Source organism: Diadema setosum, chromosome 16, assembly GCF_964275005.1.
Source record: "Diadema setosum chromosome 16, eeDiaSeto1, whole genome shotgun sequence".
NCBI lineage: Eukaryota > Metazoa > Echinodermata > Echinoidea > Diadematoida > Diadematidae > Diadema > Diadema setosum.
The window spans coordinates 3,236,446-3,246,592 of record NC_092700.1 but is presented as its reverse complement, the minus strand read 5'-3'; the positions used below and the strand labels follow the sequence as shown (position 1 = coordinate 3,246,592).

At 37.4% G+C, this 10,147-nt stretch overlaps 1 pseudogene; it reads left to right on the top strand.

Moving 5' to 3' along the window:
- Positions 1–5,360: 5,360 nt before the first annotated feature.
- LOC140240205 (uncharacterized) lies at positions 5,361–8,551 on the top strand (annotated as a pseudogene).
- Positions 8,552–10,147: the final 1,596 nt, after the last annotated feature.

Below are 10,147 nucleotides of genomic sequence, written 5' to 3'. Positions count from 1 at the left end.
GAAATTGATACTTTATGCAGAAATAACGTTCAAATGTTTCAATGTACTTGTTGAAAAAACAAACAAACAAACAAAACGACAAAAACAAAAGGGAGACAAAAAATGCTTGTTTCCTTGCAAAGTTGTAATATCAAAGCACCCCTTGTCAAAACTCACTAACTACAAACGTTACCTTTGTTTTCTCCCTCGAATTTTGCAAGTAGGATTGTCTTGATGATGATAATCATTTCAATAACTTTAATAACAAAAGACAAGAGTATAGAAATATTGTCCTGTTCTTTAGACTCTCTACGTTATTAAGTATTTACATAGAACTATTTCTAAGACTGTATTTCAATGTATTCAAAATGAAAATGAAGACAAGCCATGCATACAATGATGAATAGAAACAATCATTACCAGATTCGTGTTAGTACTAAAACTTTTATTTATATTAAAAAATCGGCAATCGACACTTATCGCGGTATTTTTTTTTTTCTTTCTGTGTGTGTACATGCCTTTTGTGTGGTATGTTCATGCAGTGGTACACGAGCTTTTACGACTGTGGTTGGATGGTCTTGAGTGCCATCCAAACAATCGAACTGTCTGTTTTCTGTTGGAATTGTTTAGCTCGCCCTGCTGTTTCCTCTCATTCGTCCTTCTCTCCACCCTTCCTCTCCTCTCATCTCCTCCTTTCCTTCTTTTCCTCTTATCCTTCTTTCTCCATCGGACCTACCTCTTTCCTTTGTCACATTTTTGTACTGTTTAGATACTTACCTTTTGTGAGCGTCTTGTACCCTTGTGTGTGTGTGTGTGTGTGTGTGTGTGTGTGTGTGTGTTCCCTTACCTTTACGTGTATTTCATTGTATTGATGGGTCCGAATTCCTACAAGCCTGTCTTCTACATGGGTGTCTCTTTTCCAATTAAATAACGCGGTCATGTTTAACAATGGTATAAGTCCATTTGGTATGCATATTATTTTGTTGTGCTACAGTGATTTTTTTTTTCGAATCTGTATCGATAGCAAACATAAACATTGAATCAGCGCTAAAACATAAGCTCGTATAGCGGGTAATCAATGGTCTTTCTTTAACAGCAGCAAAGTCATTAAACCTGACAGCGATGTTTGGGTATTACAAATGCTCCATTGTTTATTTTTCTATTGCGTTCTGGTAAAGCAAAATACTAAAATAGGCTGCATAGTAAAAGAGAAATATAAATGATGTTATGTTCATTTCATCAAGAGTTAAAAAAGTCAATGATTATATTATGTGAATTTATATTATTAATATTTTATACCTAATTCTAAATAGGAGGAACGAAATAATATTCCGTAAATTGTATGGACATTATTCCTGTTGTTTGATTTTCATCATTTCTGAGACGAATCTCAGATTCATCTCAGATTATGATGATAAGAAGACAACATGATTTTATTTTGGCGACACATCCTTAGACCACATTTTTCTCCTTCATCCGTAGGCTCATCTATACAACTGCTACTGTTATTAAACCTGTTTTACACTCACATGGTTTGCGCCCTCAACTGGTTATTTTGAGAATAGGTTGACTTTATAACTACACCACTAGTGACCAGCTGAGACAGTATAATGCCATAGCAAAGGGTGAATCACAACGCATTTTGATTTTAATTACACCGAATTTAAAAGGCTCACGATATCGGTACAGGTGGACCTCAAAATAAAGCCTTGTATTCAGCTAATCTGGCATAATAAAGTTGTTTTATTCATAATAGGTATGATTATGGGGTGTCTCTAACTGAACACAAAACTTGATGTGCTGATACATGATTTAAAGATATTGGATAATTCTTGTTGGGACCTAATTTCAGGTTTCTAACCTTCTTTTTTTTTTCTTATGTGTGTGTGTGGGGGGGGGCGGATCCAGAAATTGCGTAAATGGGAGGCGCCTTTGAACAAAAAAAAAAGGCGCAGGCACCCCCATATTTTTCTTTTTATTTATTTTGTTTAAACCAAAAATAAAGAGGAGGCTCGCGCCCGGGACACCCTCTCCCTCCCCCGATCCGCCACTGGTGTGTGTGTGTGTATGTGTGTGTGTGTGTGTGTGTGCGTGTGCGTGTGCGTATAATAATCTTTTATGTTAATATCTCGTTACTCGTCTTTTTACCTTTCTCGCTGTTCTCTATTTCTTGGTGTCTCTTTTCAGAAGACTTCTTGCAGGCTATTGTGTTGTGTGTTTTTTTTTTTTTATTTTTCCAGATGGTAAAACATGGAGACAAAACACGGAAACGGAGGAAAAAAAAAATAAACCACCAGAGCCGCCGACTCAGCAACACTGATATTTGGGCGCAAGACAATAATAATTGCGGGATCTTGACTGACTCTCATCTGCCTTTTGTCTGTCCACCCTCCTGCTCTTACCCCCCCCCCCCCCCTCCCTTTACCTGTTGGGCTCCTTACCCATGTCCTCCTACGCTCCTCTTTGGTTTTCTTTGTTTTGTGTCCCTAACCCGTCCCTGACTGTTCTTGTTGTGTTAAGTCCGTATGTAATTGCTTTCCTTACCTGTTTGTCATTTTACCTCTGACGAAGATTCTGCTAGGATCAAAAGCTCAGGCCCCTTTTGACTCCATTTACCAATGATTGTCAGTTACACACTAGGTCTTAATCCCGATAGTATGACAAGTGCATCACATAGCGACAAGTAATGGAAGAAGGATCGCCTCTGGAACTTCAAAGAATATTTACATTGATCAGGATAGGATTCTTTCATATGCGGCTATTTATATTTCGGCAATAATATTACAGAATGGACGAATGAGTCCGCACAGGCCGTCGAGCATGTTGAAATGTCGACAGTTTGTCGATACTCGGCTCATGTACGGGAGTCAAAACGGCTCGTTATTTTGATGGTTCGTTATTCCAATGGTTCGTTGTCCGGAAAGAACAAAATCCTGTACTAGAAAAGATGTTTGTTATTGCTTAAATTTGAATGGGTTCGTTGATCCGAACATTGCTGAAGTTTTCCGAAGGTTTGAAAAATCCGAAAATTAAAGAACCTATGTGCTAACTAAGTCTTCGAAATTATGAATCTCATTTTCTTATTCAAATTAAAGAACCTTTGGACTGAAATTGATAGTATTGACATTTGTGAGCTTAAAACTGGCAAGTTTTAGATCTCGTGTTTAAGTTAATGCGTGTGTGCTTCTACCTCTTTCTTGTACTGAGGGAAAGGGGTACAATTAGTGGTATATCAGCAACCTGTTGGTTTTCATGATTCACAGCCGCAACGAAGCTGATTGTGAAACCTTCGTCCTGACGCGTGAGCAGAACGGGATGAATGGCTATCGCTACATCATTTAGTACGTTCAATACGACAAAATATGCCCTGAATGTATAGATACCTCGCTATTGTGCATTATTTGAAAACAGCAGGTAGTTCGAACTTACTGCCAGTTAATCAGACTCTCAATGTCAGTATAGGACAAATCTCAAAGTTTGCTTGTCAGTGTTTTTCTCCTCTAGACTTATCAAATATAACTCAGATTTGAGGTGACAATTATTTAACAAGGATAAAAATATCCTGTTTGATTTCTCATTAGATTGCTTCATACTCTAAAGAAGTAAAATAAATTGGTAGATAAAGTGCATTGACTTCTCTTTGGTTAGCCTTCTGGGAGCTTGGAAATATAGCTCACAATGACGGATGGTGATGGGGGTATGGAGTTTGAACCCCCCCCCCTTCTTTTTGTGGTGGGAGTGGGTGGCTTAGCCCTTCTTTTAGGTTTTATAGTTGTTTTCGGATTATACAAACCCGAGTCACTGTGTTTGTGGTATTCATACACATTATAGTGATGAATCTTTGTGAGTGATATATGACACAATGTGGATGGAGGGCGCTGTGTAATGTTCCTGCAGGGAAATGGCGCTACATAAATCATCATCATCATCACCATCATTTTATATATATATATATATATATATATATATATATATATATATATATATATATATATGTATATATATATATAATATATAGTGCGAGTCATGATCTTCAGCTGCTAAACCCCTGGGCCGTCGCATCTTTTAATAGCGTGTATAACGAGAGTAAAGAAGAGGCGGTAGACGTTGCTTTTGAATCCTCACAATTTGACTTTACTTCGAGCTTTCGGGCTCTGCCCTTTGTCAAGACTGAGGACAAATCGGACAAAATACAGAACATAGATATCATATACAAAAAATAATGATGATAAAGACAATAGTTACAATAATAACGACAATGATAAGGGCAGAGACGGCAGGGAAAATATACATAAATGGGAGCGTATACATATGCACCAATCAATCCATTCAAGGTTACAGGTAACCTTGAATGCTGTTAAACACATTATTATACACTAATTTCCGGTTAAGGACGCTACTTATGTGCTCTGTTCTTTTCTTCCTTTTTTTTGTGCCTATGTTCCATTTATTTATACATACACTCCTTGATTTAATTACTAGTATGATTTTATTAATTGCCGTTAGTGTTCATATGGTTGCCTGCTTTGACATATGCGAGGAGATTGACAAGTGTGTTTCTGCGTACATATCCATATCTATGTGTAAATGTGTGTGCGCAGATGTTTAGTCATACGTATTTGTAAGTGCTTATAATATTATGTATGCTTGTCTGTGATTGTATGTATGCATGGTATATTATGTAAGATTGATGCCTGGTATACGCTCCCATTTATTCCCTGCACTCTAAATCCATGGAGTAAAATTTTGCTAAAGTAAACTCAAGAGTGCTCAATATTGAGCAAGACTGCACATTTATCAGCGGTAAATTCGCCTTTATTGAGCAAACTCGTTCTTTTTATCCCTTTTTACTCAATATTTACATACTTTCATTTTGCTCTTCTTCGTGAGTAAGGTTTGCTCCATTATCTTACTCAACTCGGAGTAAACTGCATTTTACACTCTCGCTGTTTACACTGTACCAGGCCAGCCCAGTCGCGATATTGCTAAGTTAGGTGTAAAAAGCACGGTAACACGCGGATGACTGGTCTTTTACACTTGCGCGCGCACGTGCATGATATGCATGACGTGTAAAGCCAGCCAAACTAGCAACTACTTCGACGCGACATCGACAGCGCAGGGACGAAGCATTATGGCGGACAGCGAAGTTGCTTTTTTGCTGCATGAATGGGGTCTTGTTGACCAAATCCCCAACTTTAGAAGTAAGTATAGATTAACAGTATATTTCTTTCTAACAATGTAGATGCTTCAAGTTATTTGATTGTATTTTATGGTACCGTTCGTTCGTGGTTCGGAAGTGGTACCTACGACTACGTTGACCTTGCCCGCGCCGCACAGCAAGCGTATGTACTCGGCGGCCGGCCCTCTGGGCTGGCTCTTCAATGGCCGGCCGGCCGGCCCAGGTTCGACCTAGTCGATAGTCACTGACACAGGTCCAATACTCATACCGGCAATGCCAATGGAGATTTTTTTATATTTTTTTTTCATTATTACTTAATTAAAATTAAGTCTGACAAAAGTAGATCTAACAAATCAGATCTAAGTGATAAGTACATGTATGTAAAGTCTGTAAGTGCAAGAACTTTCTTACTCTTACTTTTTAGTATTTAATAATTTAGATAGGGCCTTTTTAGACTTGTTAGATCTACTTTTGTCAGACTACGCCTGTAGAGTAAGACAAGTTATAGACATCTTTATAGTCTATACTACACGCCTAGTGTAGATATTACTGTCTACTGGTTTGTTTGAAGCCTTGAGGCTTGCCTTTGATTTGTGTGAGGTCTGGATGCACAGATTACAACAAATATTTTGTAACAAAGTCAGAGGTGGAATAATGCAGGAGAGTCTACATCATGTTACTAGTTAGTTCAAAGGCTTCAAACTGTGTCTGTTCTGTGGAATTTGCCATTTTGAAAATGTATCTAGATTTACCTCAAGGGCAAGGCACATTTCCAAACTGTCAAAAATCTGCCGAACAGACACAGTTTGAAACCTTCAACTAAATACATGTAATGATGTAGAAAAAGAATATAACTCTACAATAATATTGTACTGGTAAGTTACATCCCGTATATAGTCTAGCTGTCTGCTATCTTTTCCTTCAGACTCAGTAGACTATTGTGCAACTACGATGGTGAGAATTCAAGATCTAACAGGCAAATTAACAGACAAAAAAACAAAATATCTGCGAAAACATGTTTTGTTGATGTTGTTTCTTGTTTCTTTGCAGATTGAGCAGGATTACAACAAGCTATTTGATGGAAAGGGGGACATTCTCTTCACAAAGTGGCCAGTAGTATCATCTTGCATTCTGGACTATGGGAACAGAATTTCTCCAGGGTGGAAGGTGAAATTTGGAGTACAAGAAAAACGTGATGAGGACTTCACCAGCAAGGTGTGTAATTATTGATAGGTACCGTAAACTGAGGGGACATTTGACAGGCGGGGGACTTTGGACAGTTCAGACAACTTCACTTACATTATTGTGCTGCTTGCAATATACAAAAAAAAAGTGCAGTAATTCAAATATTCACACATCCCCCTTTCATAACCTACAAAAATATTTGAAAAAAAAAAACAACAGCCAAAAAAAAAAAAAATGTAAGTAAAACAATTCCTGTCCAAAGTCACCCAACTGTTACGTCCCCCAGTTCACGGTATAACACATTACATTTGATTTTAAAATGATGTGATATACACTTCATCATCCCTCATTATGTAGATGTAATAGGATTTACAGAAGTGTTTTATTCCATTGCATTCTTCAAAATGGTGTATTCAGTAAAAACAGCACCAAGGGTCGTGTGTGCTCTTTCCAACATCTGACACCGAGGCAAGTGCTGGAATCAAGCTACTTCCAACTACTGCTGTTCGTGGCTTCTGTTGTTGCTCATCACATTAACCTTTTTTTTTAAATCTTTGTTGTAGCCCCAACCTAAATTGGACACCTTCCCCAAATACAAAGCACACCACCAATTCTTCCATAAAAGAGCAGTGTGCAATGTCTGCAAATCTGCATAATAATCCAAAGTCATCACAGGCCGATCCAGGATTCTTAAAAGGGGATGGAGGGGGAGGGGGCGGGCGAAAATTTTGCCGTATTTTCATGTGATTACTATAAAAAAAAAAAAATATTAGCATAAAAAGGGGAGGGGCTGTGGTTGATTTTTTTTTGTGTGTGTGTGTGTGTGATGACTAAAAATGTGTAATCAGCCAAATAAGGGGTGGCAGCGGCTTATTCGCCCCCAATCCCCCACTGGTTATAAAATAAGCCTTGAATTTGAAGAGATATAAAGCTGATATGTGAATTGAAAATATGCCAGGATTGATTTGTGGTGTGAAGACATATGTAGCCTAAAATCTTTAATATTCTAATAAAGACTTTTTGTGTACTCCACTAACAGTAGAAAAGGCAAATCTGGGTTTTCTTATGCTGTCACATCTGTTCCCGGGCAAGAAGTCATCAAAAAGGGGGGAGAGCCTCTTCCAAGAGTCATTAGAGTGTTTCATCGACTGCCAAAAGGTATGTCAAATGTGTGTAGCAAAAGCAGTATTAGTGAAGAAAATTGAAAAATTTTGTGTAAGTATAGGTCACATCTCCATACAGCAAGTCAAAACATGAACACTTTGATGCTTCATCAAAAAGGAATGTGTATTGAATACAAAGTTCCAGTAACTGTTATGTGCTACTAACATGTTTGCATCTGCTTGTCTGAAAGCTTATATGTCAAAGTTATATTTCAGGTATTACTGATGTCAAGTTTTGTGTAATAGGGTCCTGGCATGTGAACTTTGAATCGCTTAAAATGGTAAGAAATGTAACCATTTGAATTTTACCCGTACCAGAACTCGCTGGCCCTATTATTAAACTATTATATTATAGGATTACTTACAAGTCCAACAGGGAAGGAAAATGCATAGAGTATTAATCACAAAGATTTGGGTGATGTGTTGCAAACTTTTAACCTAAAGCAATATTGACTGAAATCAATCATTTCAAAATATCACCACGGGAATGAAATGTTTCTTATCACTATTGATGGTAGTTGTTTCTTTCAGATCTTTATTTTTTGATCGAAACTATTTCTTTCCATTATAGTGGAAGAAACAGCAAACTTCGTTTTTGAAACTTTGTGAACCATAAGATAAGATATACTTGTTTTATATCTATTATTTGCAGGAAGCTAGGAACCAGTCTCGAGGCCTACCGAAAAGACCATGGGAGGAACCAGCCTTTCGTCCTGGCTGTAGGGAAAGATGTCTGCCAGCCAATTCAGTGCTTCGTCATTCTGGAGAGCCAGTGTTTGAGAGAAAGGGCCTCGTATCTGCTGTTGACCTCTGCTATAAGATATTTCAGATCTTTGATCTGGAGTATCCAGCAGGGGCTCGAGCCATGTGTGTGATCTTGGTCACTGTGGTTTACGGGGTGGAAGCAGGTGCCAGAGAAACAGGGGCAGTAAAGGCCTTCAGAGCCTACTACCATTTTAATAAGAAGTAGACAAAATGTTCAGCTGAAGACTGGTATTAACTTCATGGTTAGGGGCAGACACCTCAGTATGTTGTAAAAAATAATAATAATCGTGTATTCGTGGATTCCATTTCAGGTTCTTATATAGTACGGCAGCATTATACCTCTGTAATTACATGTGAATGCTGTGTTGTTCAAGTTGTTGTTTTTTTTTAAGTTGAGTTAGGACGAGCTGAATGCTATATCTAAGTGTAATATACTCTGGTGATGAATTTCCCCAAATGGCAAATTTACTTCAAATCTGAAACAGACAAAAATATATCTTTGAGGCCTTCTGCTGGAGGTGCTTATTCCACATAATTTTGGTTAATTTTCAGTGTTAAGTCTCGTTTACACGGCATCACGGCACAGCATTTACAAGATATCTAGTCTGTGATTGGTCAGTGCGCTACTCTGCGCGCAGAGTGTTCAACACATTAACCAATCACGGCTTAGATATCGCGTTAATGCTGCGCCATGATACCGTCCAGATACGGTATAAATGCGCCTTTATACTTGTTATGTCTGTGCCCATTGAAGACATGTTTCTGGTTCCTTTTTGTGAAGAATTAAATATCATGTACGTGTACCAACTTATTGATTATTTTGTCCTTTGAGAGTGTCTACAGCTAGTTTACATTAACCGGTTAAGAAAAATCATAACTTGAAGTGTCATCATTCAGCTGCATGCCTTATTTTCCTATCATGTAAAATTTTACATGTGTACAAGCTCTGCATGCATAAAGACAGTCTTTTTCAGTGTATAAATTTGCAGTGTATAAAGGAACTTAGAAGTAACAACTCAATTTCATGTGTGTTCATATGGCCATATATTTTGCAAAGGGTGTTCTATAAGACCAAGGTTTACAATTTATGTGATATAAGACTTTGCTGGAATATAAATGTAGAGCAACCAAAATATTGACCTTGCTATAATCTTGTTAGAATACTTCGTCGGTTGAGAATGATAAGGGCGTTAAGTTGCCACAAAACCCATAGTGTTCAAGACCACTTAACGCCCTTCTCATTCTCAACAGATGACTTATGCCTTCACATGGGAAGGATATTGACCATATATTAGGAAAGAATCACTTGTACTTTGTGCGGGTATCCTTGTTTTGATTTTTGTGTTATAACACAAGAAATTATAACAAATGTTTAGATTGGACCAAAATCGAGAAATGAGTTGTAAATGTTGTAATTGAAGCTTTGAGAAGACCTAGAATCAGAGTGTCATTCCATTTGGTTCCACACTTTAATCCTACCAGAGACTGGAAAGGAAGTGATGTATAGCACAAGATGTTTTAGATAAATCACAGTTTATTTTAGTTTTACATGGAAAAGAAAAGTTGTGACAGGTTGATCGCAAGCTTTATTTTTTTCTACCATGTAAAGTTCTACATGCATGTTTACATGCTCTGCATGTAAGCACAGTCTAAATCAATGTTCCAGAGAAAAATAAGTTGTAAGTAACAACTGAATTCCATGTTGTTGTTTTCCTTATTTCATGCAGTTTAAAGTATAACATACTACCAGCTTTTCGTGTATGTTTGTTATATATGTTTTATTTCTAAGAAGATGAATAGTTCAGCTCAAAAAAAAAAAAATATTTGTTTACCTTCACAATAAAGGTAATAACGATATATTTTTTGTCATGTGTTA